This window comes from Gorilla gorilla, chromosome 18 (assembly GCF_029281585.2).
Source record: "Gorilla gorilla gorilla isolate KB3781 chromosome 18, NHGRI_mGorGor1-v2.1_pri, whole genome shotgun sequence".
Classification (NCBI taxonomy): domain Eukaryota; kingdom Metazoa; phylum Chordata; class Mammalia; order Primates; family Hominidae; genus Gorilla; species Gorilla gorilla.
This window is the reverse complement of record NC_073242.2, coordinates 6,804,038-6,820,414: the sequence shown is the minus strand read 5'-3', so window position 1 is coordinate 6,820,414 and position 16,377 is coordinate 6,804,038. Positions and strand designations below refer to the sequence as shown.

General features: G+C 53.1%; 1 long non-coding RNA gene and 4 other non-coding genes across 5 annotated transcripts; 1 reads left to right on the top strand and 4 right to left on the bottom strand.

Annotated features, from left to right (window-relative positions):
- Positions 1 to 1,899: 1,899 nt before the first annotated feature.
- On the bottom strand, positions 1,900 to 1,971 carry TRNAP-CGG (transfer RNA proline (anticodon CGG)). Its single transcript has one exon. It is a non-coding gene; the product is annotated as a tRNA-Pro (tRNA).
- A 7,051-nt stretch (positions 1,972 to 9,022) lies between these two features.
- Positions 9,023 to 9,095, bottom strand: TRNAK-CUU (transfer RNA lysine (anticodon CUU)). Its single transcript has one exon. It is a non-coding gene; the product is annotated as a tRNA-Lys (tRNA).
- Positions 9,096 to 13,291: 4,196 nt separating this feature from the next.
- Positions 13,292 to 14,805, bottom strand: LOC129527526 (uncharacterized). The gene is made up of 3 exons (XR_008672512.2): positions 14,519 to 14,805; positions 14,011 to 14,124; positions 13,292 to 13,808 (listed from the first exon to the last, which is right to left on the bottom strand). It is a non-coding gene; the product is annotated as an uncharacterized lncRNA (long non-coding RNA).
- On the bottom strand, positions 14,740 to 14,811 carry TRNAP-UGG (transfer RNA proline (anticodon UGG)). Its single transcript has one exon. It is a non-coding gene; the product is annotated as a tRNA-Pro (tRNA).
- A 1,383-nt stretch (positions 14,812 to 16,194) lies between these two features.
- Positions 16,195 to 16,267, top strand: TRNAK-CUU (transfer RNA lysine (anticodon CUU)). The gene has a single exon. It is a non-coding gene; the product is annotated as a tRNA-Lys (tRNA).
- The last annotated feature ends 110 nt before the right edge of the window (positions 16,268 to 16,377 follow it).

Sequence of the window (16,377 nt, the reverse complement as noted above, 5' to 3'; positions counted from 1 at the left end):
ACTCATCTGAGCTGCAGTGGCCAAGGAACCACATCCCCTTCTCTGCCACCTCAAACAGGCTTCGGGGCTACCTGCTTGCTGGGGCAGTTTGTGGTCTGGGGTCGCTGAGTCATGGCTGCTTGTTTCTTTGTTAGCCAATCCCTGGGTCCAAGCCCTAAGGACGTTGTTGTTGAACAAAAACAGGGGCTGGGGTTACAGTGCTCGGGGTCCCTGACCTTGCCTGGGGCGCTTTGGAGGCAGGAGCAGAGCTGTGGAAGTCCCACCTGCCTTAGAGCCACCTGGGACGTGGTCTCCACAGATGTTCCTCTCTGTCTGGCCCCAAATGCTGGGAAGAGAAACATTGAGAAGAGGACACGTAGATCAGGTACAGTGGCTCACACCCATAATCCCAGCCACTTTGGGAGGCCAAGGTGGGCAGATCACTTGAGGCCAGGAGTCCAAGATCAGCCTGGGCAATATAGCAAGACCCTGTTTTTATGAAAAAAATTTAAAAATTAGCCAGGTGTGGTAGCCCAGGGACTCACACCTTTAATCCTAGCAATTTGGGAGGTCAAGGCAGGCAGGTTACTTGAGGCCAGGAGTTTGAGACCAGCCTGGCCAACATGGTGAAACCTCGTCTCTACTAAAAATACAAAAATTAGGGCCAGACATGGTGGCTCACACCTGTAATCCCAGCACTTTGGGAGGCCGAGGTGGGCAGATCACGAGGTCAGAAGTTTGAGACTAGCCTGGTCAATGTGGTGAAACCCTGTCTCTGCTAAAAGTACAAAACATTAGCCAGGTGTGGTGGCGGGCGCCTGTAATCCCAGCTACTCAGGAGGCTGAGGCAGGAGAATCACTTGAACCCAGGAGGCGGAGGTTACAGTTAGCCAACCAAGATCGCACTGCTGCACTCCAGCCTGGGAGACACAGTGAGAGTCCGTCTCAAAAAAAAAAAAAAATTTAGCCAGGCGTGGTGGCACCCACCTATACTCCCAGCTACTCAGAAGCTGAGGAAGGAGAATCTCTTGAACCCTGGAGGCACAGTTTGCAGTGAGCCGAGATGGTGCCAATGCACTCCAGCCTGGCAACAGAGCAACATCTTCTCAAAGAAAAGTATAATTATATAATACAATTATATTATTATGATATAATCATATTAATATAATTATATGATACATATATACTACATATAATATATAAACACATATAAAATATATATGTTTAGATATAAAATATATGTTTTTCATATGTGTGTATATTATTCAATACTGTAGACACGAAATCTAATTTCCATGTGTAATGAGAGAATGAGATATCTTATTTTTTTGGTACAAAGTCTTCAAAATCCCGATGTGTGTTTTGTACTCACAGCAGCTCATCTCAAGGGGACCAGCCATATTTCAAGTGCTTAAGAGCCATATGTGGCTCCTGGGCACCTTCCTGGCTAGCGCAGCAGGGGGCCATCGGGTCCCGCAGCTTTGACCTGCTCTCAACGAGCTTCATCTGTGACTCCGCCTTGGCCTGCAGAGAGGTGGGTTTCTAGGGCGAGGAGGGGAGGTCGAGGAACGAATAGCTCTCCAGGGCCCGCCCAGACCGTGCACACTACTCGATCACTCAGAACCCAACCACCGGCCTCCACCATACCCGGAGCCCATGTGGAGCTGAGCAACCCGGGCTGCAGAGGGTACAGCTTCTCTGGTCTGGGGTTGGGAAGGAGAAGGGCGCGGGGCTCCAGCGAGGCTGAGGCAAGTGCCGTCCAGGCCAGCCTCAGGAGCATCCTTGTCCCTTGCAGCTGAGGCATAGACCTGGACCGACCTGAAGTGGAGCAACGCGACTGGTAGTTGAGGCTTCAGGCTCGGTCCCCGATTTTCAAGCTGTATATTCTCTAAAATAACAAGGGAAAAGTAACCACTCTTAGGGCTCGTCCGGGATTTGAACCCGGGACCTCTCGCACCCGAAGCGAGAATCATACCCCTAGACCAACGAGCCTCCCCTGTGTGTACTTCCGCTGACATTTCACACAGGTGCCTCCAATCCGGCACAAATCGGCTGATTCCGAAGTGGATAGAGCTCATCGCCATCCCCAAGTGATTGGCAGAATTCTGGGGTCGCTGCGGGGAGACCCTGGTGAACCAGCCCCGTGGAGACAGAGCCCATCCACACTGGGCTCGGTAGGGGATGCTCAGGGTCAGGCCTGCAGCCTGGGGCTCCCCGCTGTATTTTCCCCTGCGCCGGGGTTACCGGGACTGCGCTCACACCTGGGGCTGCTGACTCATACCCAAGGCCTGGCCCTAGGAGGATGGCTGAGCGGCCAGCCCACCTTTCATCCGACTGCACCGGTGGTTGGCTCCATCCCAGAGGCGCCCCCATAGCCTCCCTTGGATGGAGCCCAGCGCCTCTGCCCTGACTCAGACGTTAGCTCTGCCCCCGTCTCTTCCTCTGTCAGCAAGAGCTGAAAAAGTTCCAGGAGGTCACTGGGGATGAGCAGCGACGGCAAAGGGCATGAAAGCGACACACACTCTCTCCGTCTCTGTTTCTCTCTCACTCTCTCTCCAGGCGCTGGTGGTTTTGCGGTTATGATTAGGGTGAGAGTGGGCCTCAGGTTCAAATCCTGATGGGCCAATGCCGCAACACCTTTTGAATCCTTCTTTAAGGACGTGAGCAGGTTGGAAAGCCAGTGGACGCGGCCTGGATGTGGAGAGGATCCAGCGAGTTCCGCGTGTGGTGGGCGAGAGGGTCCTGCCCAGCGCCACAGGCCGCCCGCCCTATTTTGCCCTAGATCAACCCCACCCCAGACCTGAGCGCTGTCCCACTCCGGGGACTCCCTCCTCCCCTCTACTTGGGCTTCTCGCTGCCGCGATCGTGGGCTCCCGGCCACGCTCCTAGCGCTGGCATCGACGTTTATGGAGAGCGGAGAATACAAACTCTTGGGTTCCAGAAAGATAAGGCGCGGGGGTGTGGGGGGGTGGTGGTGAGGGAGTAGAGGAGCAAAGATGGTGCTTCCCGCCACCGAGGCCTGTTGGTCTGGAGGTATGATTCTCGCTTTGGGTGCGAGAGGCCCCGGTGCGAGTCCCAGAGGAGCCCAGCCTGCAGTGATCAGCTGTTGTTTATGTTAGCCTGGGAAATCCAGCGCGCAAGAACAAGAATGGAGCTAATGAAAGAATCTTTCACAGGAAAAGCCGGCGCTTCCTCCCTCTCCTACCTTCTTCGGTTTCTCAAACTGCAGGATGCGACCCCACCAGGCGGGGCCTTGGGCCCCGAGCCCGGGTTTAAGAACCCGGAAATCAGCTCCACCGCCAGCCACCTCCTGGATCCAGGACTGAGTACTCTGGACAGCGCGCGACCGGCCGTTTTTCTTCTTTTAGGGAAGGACTGCGGGTACAGGTGCTTGACTGAGGGTGGGAGTGAATGAAGACGGTGTCCGGGGACCCGGTGGCCGCAGCCAACTCAGTCTCCGCGTCCCTCGCTTGCTGGTCTAGAGAAGTAAGCGAACGCGATGGACGCCTCCCCCGGCAGGAGCCTCTGTACTGGGCGGGGGCAGAGGGGCTGCCCAGCCCCAGCGGATGGAACCCGGGCACCTGGTCACGCCGCCTCCCAGATTCCGGGGCGCAATGGGCTCAGAGGCTCAACTTCCTTCTCTCTTTAACCCCCTTCCCTCCTGGGGATCTGAACTGAACCTAGGACAGTTCTGAAGTTAACACCCCTTTTCCAAAGTAAAAGACCCAGACCATATTTTAATTTTTTAAAAAAGAACAAGTCGGCCGGGCGCGGTAGCTCACGCCTGTAATCCCAGCACTTTGGGAGGCCGAGGCGGGCGGATCACGAGGTCAGGAGTTCAAGACCAGCCTGCCCAACATGGTGAAACCCCCATCTCTACTAAAAATACAAAAAATTAGCCAGGCATGTTGGTGCATGCCTGTAGTCTCAGCTACTCGGGAGGCTGAAGCAGGGGAATCGCTTGAATCCGGAGGTGGAGGTTGCAGTGAGCTGAGATGGGGCCACTGCACTCCAGCCTGGTGACAGAGCAAGACTTCGTCTCAAAAACAAACAAACAAACAAAAAAGAACAAGTCAAGCTGGGCAGGGTGGCTCATGCCTGTAATCCCAGCACTTTGGGAGGCCTAGGCGGGCAGATCACTTGAGGTCAGGAATGAGAGACCAACCTAGCCAACATGGTAAAACTCCGTCTCCACTAAAAATACGAAAATTAGCTGGGCTTGGCTGCATGCACCTGCAATCCCAGATATTTGGTAAGCTGAGGCAGGAGAATCATTTGAACCCGGGAGGCGGAGGTTGCAGTGAGCCGAGATCACGTCACTGCACTCCAAGCTGGGCGACAAGAGCAAGACTCTGTCTCAAATAAAATAAAATAAAATAAAATAAAATGAAAAAGAACAAGTCAGGTCTAGATTTATCTACATGGAGTCAAATTTTTTATTCTCAAAGATCATAGGCCTCATGTGTTAAAGCATGCACCTAATTTTTTGGTGGGCACAATGGTGGGCACAAAATAAGGAGCACACAATTCAAAGTGAAGATTGACAATAACCAAGAAAAATACCTTTAAAAAACAGCCAGTGTTCATTTTCCGGCATTGATGCTGAGCCACAGTTATGGAAGTCTTAGGGGATACTGGGTGAATGCTACCCAAGAGTTTTCTGTACTTTTTTTTTCTTTTTGACCACTTACTGTGAATCTATAATTGTTTTAAAATAAAAAGTAAATAGGCTGGCCCAATGATGCACATCTGTAATTCCAGCATTTTGGGAGGCAGAGGAGGGAGGATCACTTGACCCTAGGAGCTCAAGACCATCGTGGGCAACATAGAAAGACCCGGTAGCTAAATTTAAATAAATCAATCAGGCCGGCTACGGTGGCTCATGCGTGTAACCCCAGCACTTTGGGAGGCTGAGGCGGGTGGATCACTAGAGGTCAGGACTTAAAGACCAGCCTGGCCAGCATGGTGAAACCCTGTCTCTACTAAAAATACAAAAAATAGTCTGGCGTGGTGGCACATGCCTGTAATCCCAGCTACTCGGCAGGCTGAGGCAAGAGAATCGCTTGAATCCGGGAGGTGGAGGTTGCGATGAGTTGAGTTCACGTCACTGCATTCCAGCCTAGGTGACAGAATAAGACTTCATCTAAATAAATAAATAAAATTAGCTGGCTGTGGTGGCACACGTCTGTTGTTTCAGCTACTTGGAAATCTGAGGTGGGAGAATTCCTGAGTCCAGGAGGCTGAGACTGCAGTTAGCTACGATCACACCACTGCACTCCAGCCTGGGCAACAAAGCAAGACCCTGTCTTGGAAAAATAAAATAAAATGAATAGACTTTCAAAAATTACAGGCTGTCATAAGGGTGTTGTCATATATAGATGAGTTCCTGACATGGGAACAATGAGTCTAGGAGTGACATTTAAGCTGAGACAGGAGAGAAAATAAGGGGCCAGTCAAGAAAGAGGAGGAAGAACAGCATTCCAGTCCAGGAACTGGTAACTGATGGGAGTTGAAACAAAGAAGGAAAATAATGGGCGGGACGCAATGTCTCACAAGAGGATCCCTTGAGCTCAGGAGTTTGAGACCAGCCTAAGCAACATAGTGAGGCCCCTTCTCTACAGAAAACACAAAAAAAAATTAGCTGGTGCATGAGGTGGGAGTATTGCTTGAGCTGAGGAGGTTGAGGCTGCAGTGAGCTGTGTTCTCACCACCGTGCTGCAGCCTGGGTAACAAAGTAAGATTCTGGCTGGTCACGGTGGCTCATGCCTGTAATCTCAGCATTTTGGGAGGCCGAGGCTCACCTGAGGTCAGGAGTTCGAGACCAGCCTGGCCAACATAGTGAAACCCCAACTCCACTAAAAATACAAAAATTAGCCGAGTGTGGTGGGCACCTGTAATCCTAGCTACTCCAGCTACTCGAGAGGCTGAGGCAGAGAGAACTGCTTGAACCCGGGAGGTGGAGGTTGCAGTGAGTGGAGATTGCACCACTGCACTCCAGCCTGGGTGACAGAGCAAGAATCTGCCTCTAAAACAAACAAACGATTAATGCAGGTGTGAATTGCATCAAGCGCCCTTCCAAACATTAAGATCACCACATAACTTCTTTTTTATTCTGTTAATATGATGAATTATTTTGATAATTTTCTTGAATTTAAGGCCAACCTTGTACTCTTGGAATATACCTAGTTCGGCCTTTATTTGATAGCTCCAGTCTTTCTTTTTTTTTTTTATTTCTATTTATTTTTATTTTTTTGAGACGGAGTCTTGCTCTGTCACCCAGGCTGGAGTGTAGTGGCGTGATCTCAGCTCACTGCAAGCTCCGCCTCCTGGGTTCACGCCATTCTTCTGCCTCAGCCTCCCAAGCAGCTGGGACTATAGGCGCACGCCGCCACGCCCGGCTAATTTTTTGTATTTTTAGTAGAGACGGGGTTTCACCGTGTTAGCCAGGATGGTCTTGATCTCCTGACCTCGTGATCCGCCCACCTCGGCCTCCCCAAGTGCTGGGATTACAGGCGTGAGCTACCACGCCCGGCCTGATAGCTCCAATCTTTCTAAAAAGAAGCAATGACAATCACAGGATAGCCCTATCCCCTCCCTGAAAAATGTCCAGGATTGATAGTTTCGGACAGAAGAGTGGGCACCAGTCCGCACCCCACCCCTGGCTCTGCAACCCTCACAGGCCAAGGATACAAGTGACCCCAGCCCCATTCCCCATGTATCGCTGTGACACAGGGTCATGGTTATAAGGCCCCAAGAGCCAACATCCTCGAGGTGGGATTCGAACTCTGACCAGAGGCTGAGGCGATGGTGCTGCATTATTGGGACCTGCGCTGGTGAGGTGCCTGTAGCCTTTTGTCCCAGCCTCTGATCTGCCTTCCTCAGGGCCCCCAGACTGCCTCAGCACCCCCACTGGGAAACGTGTCCAAAGCCACTCTAAAGCCCAGAGATCAAGGTTTGACTCCCATTCCAAAGACACACTTTGGCTGGTTACAACCATAATGCAAACCTACACCCAAAGTCCAAGGAAGGTGCCAGGCTGAAGAAAAAGACTGACAAATCATCTTTCTTAGGAAAGAAACATTTATTAGGGGCTTATGAACAGAATCCACTTCTGGGTCTCTCGTGGCAGGGAGACAAGATAGTGGGTCTCCATGCCTTTACTGCCCAGACCTAGGGTCTACATACCACAGGGAAAGGGTGTATGTGCTTCACAAGGAATGTTTAAGGCACTTGCTTAAGGGCAAGATTTATGGTAAATGCAATAGCAGCAAGGTTGTTTTGACCTAAGGGCAGAATTTATGGTTAGTCTTACACAAGAAACAATAGATGAACTGGAATTCTTAGAGGCTGTCCCAGAAGTGGCATTAATGAGAAATCTTTATGGTGGATTAGCATCCTACACAGGGTTGCCTTCGCCTCCAAAAAACCTGTTAGGCATGTTTTGGAGGGACTGGGTGGCTGCACTCCTGGTCTCCTAATAACAAGGGCCACCATCCAAACAGTGAGAGAGATAAGTAATGGCTGGGTCATACTGGTTTCTGGGGCCCTGGTGTCTCTCCCAAGAGCCTGAGTTAGCCGGGGGACTGTGGAGCAGGTGGGAGGTGGTCTCTCCATGTTGACCAGTGGGCGGCAAGCCACCCAGGCGCCAAGGCAAGAGACCGAGGGCATGAGCTGTTCCAGTATAATAAAATATATAAAATAACAAGAGTTATACTAGATATAGATCATAGATATGACTATATATAAGTATAATTAATCATTAGTTTGTAGTAATTAGTATTTATTCTAATATTATAATAATCTTCGCTCTACAGTCATAACCTAGGAAAAACCAGGCCATACAGAGATAGGAGCTGGAGGAACATGGTGAGAAGTGACCAGAAGACAAGTGTGAGCCTTCTGTTATGCCCGGACAGGGCCACCAGAGGGCTCCTTGGTCTAGCGGTAACGCCAGCGTCTGGGAAGACGGAAGTTACCAAGCAGACTGTGGTCTAGTGATAGCGTCAGTGCCAAGGAAAAGCACCCGCTACTTAGCAGACCGGGAAAGGGAGTCTCCCTTTCCCCGGGGGAGTTTAGAGAGAAGACTCTACTCCACCATCTCTTGTGGAGGGCCTGATATTAGTCAGGCCTGGAGGCCTAACCGTCTCCCTGTGATGCTGTGCTTCAGCGGTCACGCTCCTGGTCCACTTTCACGTTCCATCCTGTACACCTGGCTCTGCCTTCTAGATAGCAGTAGCAGAATTAGTGAAAGTATTAAAAGCCTCTAAAATGCAGAAATAATGGCGTAAGCTGTCTTTCCTCTCTCTCTCTCCTCCTCGGGTGCCATACAGGGAAGGGCCCCGTCCAGTGGACATGTGACCCACGTGACCTCACTTATCATTGGAGATGGCTCACACTCCTTACCCTGCCCCCTTGCCTTGTATCCAATAAATAACAGGGCAGCCTGGCATTCGGGGCCACTACCGGTCTCCGCGTCTTGGTGGTGGTGGTCCCCCCGGGGCCCAACTCTCTTTTCTTTTATCTCTTTGTCTTGTGTCTTTATTTCTACGGTCTCTCATCTACATACACTGGGAGAAAACCCCACAGACCCTGTAGGGCTGGCCCCTACATTGACCCACAGTCTTAGCTGAACTGGGTGGGAGGGCCCTTCTCCCTTGGCTGAACTTCGAAGCAGCACATCCACCTCCAGCCCTGGGACTGAGTCTCCTGGGGGAGGGAAAGAAACTTTGGGTCTTGTACTAAAGTAAAGGGATCCAGGTTCTCTATCCCAGCCTAGGGGTGAGCAGACAGACCTTCCTGGGGTGCAAAGTCTCCTCTTCTTTTTCCTAAGAGACTCTGGTTCTGGGACACTGGCTGTGAGAGATAACACAGCAGTCCAGTGGTCAGATCGATGAATTTGGGAGGAGGCCTTGAAATCTCTGATGGGGTCACAGATTGAGTTGGGACTCAATGAAACTTTACCTTCCAGTTAGGGGCCAAGCTTCGGAAACTGGGTCACCTGTGATGATGCTGAATTCTGTGTACTAAGAATGGTAAAAAGCTCCGCCCAACGTGGGGCTCGAACCCACGACCCTGAGATTAAGAGTCTCATGCTCTGCCGACTGAGCTAGCCAGGCTAATGTAATAAGACTTGCTTCCCACCCTAATGCTCAGAATCCTCAAAACAGGCGCTGCAAAAACAAAAACAAAAACAAAAAAACAAAGACTGTGGTGACTCTAGTCCCGAGGAGGTGGTGCAGGCATCGCTACCCGAGGAGCTGGCCTCTGGCATTCAGACAGCTGGGTGCACAGTCCCTGCCGGGGTCTCTGGACATCTGGGAGCCCCTATCCTCCCCTTCTCAGCGAGTTGTGTAACCTCAAACCCGAGCCTCCAGTCAGGTGGAATTTGTAGTCAGGGACCATTAGCCATGGCTCCAGGCCGGGACCTCTCAGGGTGGTCCTGAGTGGGAGGCGGGGAGGAAGGGAACATCCTCTCTCTGGGGCCCAAGTGCGGATCCGAAGGGGCCTGGGTCCACGCTTCGCTGCCAATATAAATCCCAATTCCTACTTAATATTGAGCCCGGCCTCTGCATATCTCCAAACCGTTTCAAATGACCCAAAGAGCCTGCCTCTTCCCACTCCCCTGCAGATCTGCGTGCACGGTGGAGGCAAGCGGCTCATGACAGAGGTTTCTCCATGTTGGTCAGGCTGGTCTCGAACTGCCGACCTCAGAACTGCCGACCTCAGGTGATCCGCCTGCCTCCGCCTCCCAAAGTGCTGGGATTACAGGCGATCCCGGCTGCTGGTCTGCGCTGCTTCTGCATTAATGATCAGTGCGGGGTCAGGGGGCCAGGGAAGGCCGGGAAGGAGGGACTGAAGGGAAAGAGTAGAGCAGCGGGGTAGGGTCTGTCCTGAGTGTGCGCCTCACGAAATGGACCCGCTTGTCTTGGGACCCAGTTCTTCCTCGCCTCTCCTTCCCTTCCTTAGATCGGAACAGGAACTGCAGGGCGGCCTCTGTCAAGCGCATCCGTGAGAAGAGACCACCAAACAGGCTTTGTGTGAGCAATAAAACTTTTTTAATCACCTGGGTGCAGGCAGACTGAGTCTGAAAAAGGAGTCAGCAAAGGGAGATGGGGAAGGGGTTGCTTTGTAGGAGTTGGGTAGGTAACGGAAAATTACAGTAAAAGGTGGTTATCTATTGTTAGCAGAGGAGGGGGTCACAAGGTATATGGTAGGGAGGTCATAAGATTTATTCTCCAAAAGAAGAATGTCACAAAGTCGATTGATCAGCCAAGGTAGGACAGGGACAAGTCACAATGGTAGAATGTTGTAATGTTGGTTAATCAATTGAGGCAGGAACTGGCTGTTACACTTCTTTGTGTTTTTTTGGCTTCTTCAGACTTCTTGGCTCCTGCAGGCCATCTGCACGTATATGTGCAGGTCACAGGGGTTATAATGGTTGAGCTTTAGGCTCAGAGGCCTGACACCTCGACCTGTGACCCAGGGCCCAGCAGCAGCCTCGCGGCCTGGCGGTCATCGGACATCGGACATCGGCCCAACTTCCTCTTTGTCCACAAGGGGAGCAGTCCCAGGCGTCCCTCTTGCTCCCAGCCAGGGAGTGTCAGCGCAGACCTGGTCATTCTAAAAGCCTGGAAAATCCCAGCTTGAAAATGTCAATCAGGCCGGGCGCGCAGGCGCGGGGGCTCACGCATGTAATCCCAGCACTTTGGGAGGCTGAGGCGGGTGAATCACCTGAGGTGAGGAGTTGGAGACCAGCCTGGCCAACATGATGAAACTCCGTCTCTACTAAAAATACAAAAAATTAGCCAGGCGTGGTGGCACCCGCCTGTAATCCCAGCTACTCGTGAGGCTGAGGCAGGAGAATCACTTGAACCCCAGAGGCGGAGGTTGTAGTGAGCCGAGATGGCACCACTGCACTCCAGCCTGGGCAACTCCGTCTCAAAAAAAACACAAAAAACAAAACAACAACAACAACAACAACAAACAATGTCAATCAACGGACAATGGACACTTACACCGGTGTTGGACCATCTGACGGGATGACAAAGGTGGTGAAGCGGCCACCATAAACATGCTTCAACTAAAACCCCTGCTTCATGCAAATGAAAAAATATGAAGTCTCAGGAAAGGAGTAGAAAATATAAAGAATAACTAAACGGAAAGTTTACACCCTAGAAATACAAAACCAAAGGAAGGAGCTTTAATGAATGGGCAACAGCAGAATGGAAGAAAATAAGAGACTCCTCAAATTTGAAGACAGAACAATAGAAATTACCCGGAGAGACAATAAACTTAAAAAAAAATAAGAGAACCTCGGGTGTTTGTGGGACTTCAACAAAAGATCTAACATCACAGTTATTGGAGACCCAAGAGAAGAAAAATATGGGCTTTACAAACGAAAGCAGGCCAGATACGGTGGCTCACACCTGTAATCGCAGCACTTTAGGAGGACAAGGCAGGTGGATCACGAGGTCAGGAGTTCAAGACCAGCCTGGCCAAGATGGTGAAACCCCGTCTCTAATAAAAATACAAAAAAAAAAAAAAAAAAAAAGCTGGGCATGGTGGCAGGCGCCTGTAATCCCAGCTACTCAGGAAGCTGAGGTAGAGAATTGCTTGAACCCAGGAGGCAGAGGTTGCAGTGATCCGAGATCGCGCCACTGCACTCCAGCCTGGGCGACAGAGCGAGACTCCGTCTCAGAAAAAGAAACAAAAAACAAAACAAACAAACCAAAAAAAAAAAAATCACACACACACAAAAACAGCTTAAGAGCAGTTTTAGGTTCTCAGAAAAATTGGGTGGAAAGTGCAGAGTTGCAAATTCTCCTCTGCCCCCACAGGCACACAAACTTCCCCATTCCCATGTACGTTTCTGTTTTTTGTTTGTTTACTTTTGAGACAGAGTCTTGCCCTGTCGCCAAGGGTACCTCCCGGGTTCAAGGGATTCTCCTGCCTCAGCCTCCCGAGTAGCTGGGATTACAGGCGCCCGCCACCGTGCCTGGCTAATTTTTGTATTTTTAGTAGAAATGGGGTTTCACCATCTTGGCCAGGCTGGTCTCGAACTCCTGACCTCAAGTGATCCACCCGCCTCGGCTTCCCAAAGTGCTAGGATTACAGGAGTGAACCACCGCGCCCCGCCCTTTGTTTATTTGAGACAGGATCAAGCGATCCTCCTGCCTCAGACACAGGAGTAGCTGGGATCACAGGCGCGCACCACCACGCCCTGCTAACTTTTAAAATTGTTTTGTAGAGGTGGGGTTTCACTACGTTGTCCAGGCTGGGCTTGAACTCCTTGGGCTCAAGCGATTCTTCCACTTCGGCCTCTCAAAGTGCTGGGATTACAAGCGTGAGCCACCGTGCCCGGCCGCCGCGATTTCCAACCACATTTCCCCCGGGCGCACCACGGGAGCTAAGGGAGGTGGGCATGGGCTCCCGGCGGTCCTGACCATCATGGTGCCAGGAGGGGAACAGGGGTGGCCACCTCTGTGCCCGCTTTCCCGGGGACCTGAAGTGCCTAATCATTTTGATTATTTGACAACCACGCCCCTGCCACCTGTGCAGTCCGGCCTTGCGCGCCGCCAGCCAGCCAAAGCTCACTCTACACTGGATCCTGGCCCCGCTTCATTTCTCTCTGAGCAAGGCAACTTTAGAATCAGTCCTATGAGGGATTTGAACCCAGTTACCAGACAAAGCCACCCACAGTTTTCCTTAGTTTAGTCAACGAAGTGAGCCACTGCTATCAGCCTTGCCTCGGCAGGAGAGCAAATCTGCAGTCGTAAAAAGCTCAACTTCTGCGGGACACGCTCCCTTGCGTGAGTAGGTTTTGTCTGGGAGCTCCAGGTCACAAGCCTCACTCATTCTGGGATGCAACCACCACTCCAGTCACTCGGAGGAGTCCCTCAGGACAAGATCCACCCTGACTGCCCCAGAAAAAAATTCCCTGGTTAAACAGCCTGTGTCCCACGACGCATGTGCCCCAAGGACAAAGCCACAGACACAAACATTGATTTTTTTTTTTTTTTTTGAGACTGAGTCTCGCTCTGTCGCCCAGGCTGGAGTGCAGTGGCGCGATTTCGGCTCACTGCAAGCTCCGCCTCCCGGGTTCACGCCATTCTCCTGCCTCAGCCTCCCGAGTAGCTGGGACTACAGGCTCCTGCCACCACGCCCGACTAATTTTTTGTATTTTTAGTAGAGACGGGGTTTCACCGTGTTAGCCAGGATGGTCTCAATCTCCTGAACTCGTGATCCGCCCGCCTCGGCCTCCCAAAATGCTGGGATTACAGGCGTGAGCCGCCGCGCCCAGCCTCTGCTGGGTTCTTAAAGTGTGGGCTCGTCCGGGATTTGAACCCGGGACCTCTTGGGTTTCCCGGGCTTGTCCCTGTGGTCCCTAAGTGAGAACCACACCCCTAGACCAACGAGCCAAGCGGAAGAGGGGTCAGGGCGTTTGTCGCGCTTCATGAGCCCAGCGCGTCTCTGCCTTCGCTGTTCTGGATCAGTCCTAGTTTCCTCGGTCACAAACTGTCCCCCTTTCCCGATGCTGGTCCTGGACCGGATTCTAATTCCCATGGGGAGCAGGGGCACGGCGAACTTCAACATTGCCACACCTTGCGACTCCAAACAGGAAACCCAGCTCGGGTTTTGGGGCTTCCTGCTCTCTCCGCCGCCCCTGGAGAACTGAGACCATCAGCTAGGGGAAGCCCCCCAGGTCCTCCTCCGTCCTCGGGCAAAGGGCTAGGAGCCGGGCTTGGACTCCCCAGAGGCGTCGCAGGCTCCCGGAACCGCACCTCTTCCCCGCCATGTACCGGAGGGACGCGCCGCTGCGACCTCAGGACCTGGAAGGAAAAGGAACCAGCTGAGCATGGTGGTTCTGGCCTGTAATTGCAGCACTTTGTGAGGGGAGGCCGAGGTAGGAAGATTGCTTGAGTGCAAGTTGGATACCAGCCTCCACAACACAGCGAGACCTCGGTTTTACACACACACACACACACACACACACACACACACACACAATTAGCCTGGCGTGGTGGTGAGCACCTGTAGTCCCAGCTACTTGGGAGGTGGAGGTGGGAGGATCCCTTGAGTTTGGGAGGTTGAGGTTGCAGTGAGCCGAGATCGCACCACTGCACTCCAGCACTCCAGCACTCCAGCCTGGGCAACAGAAGGAGACAATGTCAAAAAAAACCAAAAAACAAAAAAAGAAGAAAAAGGAAAATAAAAGAGAAAAGAAGAGAAAGAGAAAGAAAGAAAGAGAAAGAAAGAAGGAAAGAGAGAAAGAAAGAAGGAAAGAAAGAAAGAAAGAAGGAAGGAAAGAAAGAGAAAGAAAGAAGGAAAAAAGGAAGGAAGTTCGAAACTCTGGGCTCGTCCGAAATTTAAACTTAGAACCGACCCACTCAAAGGAAAACTACACGCCCAGACCAAGTTCCATGGCCACCCGGGATCTAGGGCCACGTCTGCAGAGGCAGACGCGGCGGTGGAGGCGTTCGCCCTCCTTTCGGGTCCCGGATCTGGGGTCCACTGCCCCAGCGCCAGGCCTTAGGCTCACTCAGAACTCCCAGGTGGAAGGCTCCGGTCAGGAGGCGCAGGCGAGTCCTGCCTGTAGCCGGGCAAGGCGAGGGGTCGCAAGCCGGACGGAAGCGGGAAGTCGGATCGGCCCCGGCGCCTGCAGCTGCCACGGAGAGACCAAGTTCCCTGCGGCCGGGACTCCGTGAAGGTCCTCAATCTTCACCGTGAGAAAATGATGGTGTTCGAAAAAAAACAAACAGCGGGCTCGTCCGGGATTTGAACCCGGGACCTCTCGCACCCAAAGCGAGAATCATACCCCTAGACCAACGAGCCAGGACAGCATTTATCTCTGACGTCTATACTTGGAGGTCCACATCTGCGGTTCCACTCTCCTCCTCCACGCGCACCCCCCCAGTCCCCGCCTTCACTCCACCCCTACCCCTCCCCGCCCGGGTCCCGGCCACACCCCAACCTCAAGCCCATCTGGGAGGGTTGCGCAGGTGGAGGTTTCGGTTTCGATCACAGGAAGCTGGTAGGAGGTGCTGCGCCTCGGGGACCAGCCCCGGGAAGAGCTCCTGTACGACTCCCGCCCTCAGGCGCACAGAGGCGGACCCCGCACCTGGGCACCGCGGCGCCGCCTCCCCGAGGGCCACTCGGCTCCCAGAGGCTCCAGGCGGCCCCAGCACCGAGAGGAGGGCCGGTGACCAGGGGCTGCGGCCCGCGGGGAGGTGGTCTGTGTGGCCCGCGTGAGACAGCGGTCTCGCGTGCCGAGCCCCAGCCCAGAAATTTCACCCAATGTGAAACCCGAGTGCAGGACCCTGAGGAGGAGACCCCGCCGCCTCCCAGCAGGCCAGCCCGGGCATCCTAGGAAGGGATCCCGTCTCCCACACAGACCCCGGGCTCCTGTCCTCAGCCGAGCTCCTTCTTGGCCTGAGCTCTGCCCAGGCGACCCTCGCAGCCCTGGGACCTCCGATACAGGGGCCGGAGCTGGGGTCAGAGTTCATTTCTTCCCAAACGGGCGGCTCTAGAAACGCTCCAAACTTTTCTTCCGTTTTCCACTGGCAAGGGACCCAGCATTTTACTGGGAGCCTAAGGAGGAGAAAGGTCTACCGGCCTTGTCCCTGTGGTGAGGCCTCGCTGCCGGCCCTAAACAGGGATGAGGGTTTGAAAATGAGGGGACCTCCGTGTTTTGACCCTGGAACCTCTCACAACCCTAAGAGAGAGTCACGCCGAGTTTCCCCCTGGCCATCTCCAGTGTCCTTCGTCCCTTCAGCTCTTGTCCCCGATGTTCCCGCTCCCGGGAGCTGCAGGTGCCGCACACACCCACGAGGGACGGCAGACAGGGGACACACACCCTCGAGGGACAGCAGAGGGGACACACACCCGCGAGGGACGGCAGACAGGACACACACCCGCGAGGGACGGCAGACAGTAAACACACCCGCGAGGGACGGCAGACGGGACACACGCCCACGAGGGTCGGCACACAGGATACACCCCCACGAGGGTCGGCGGACATGACACACACCCGCGAAGGACGGCAGACCACACGGGCCTGGCGGCGTCCTCGGTCCGCGCCGAGCTTAGGGCTCTAGCGCTCAGGATGTAGCATGTCTCATGTCTCGGATCCAGGACTCATCCCCACCAATTTTATATAGAATAGGGAAGTTCTGGAGAGCTCCAACCGACGTGTGGGAAACCGGTTTTCTCGTCGTCGCCCGGCTAGCTCAGTCGGTAGAGCATGAGACTCTTAATCTCAGGGTCGTGGGTTCGAGCCCCACGTTGGGCGTAAGGTTTTGTCGGACAGATTAGACTTGCAACTTGGAAGAAAGTCAAGTAAAGTAAGTAAGAAAACGTGGAAGTGACTCCGTATACCTTGCAAATCGGCAGTTGTTGGTC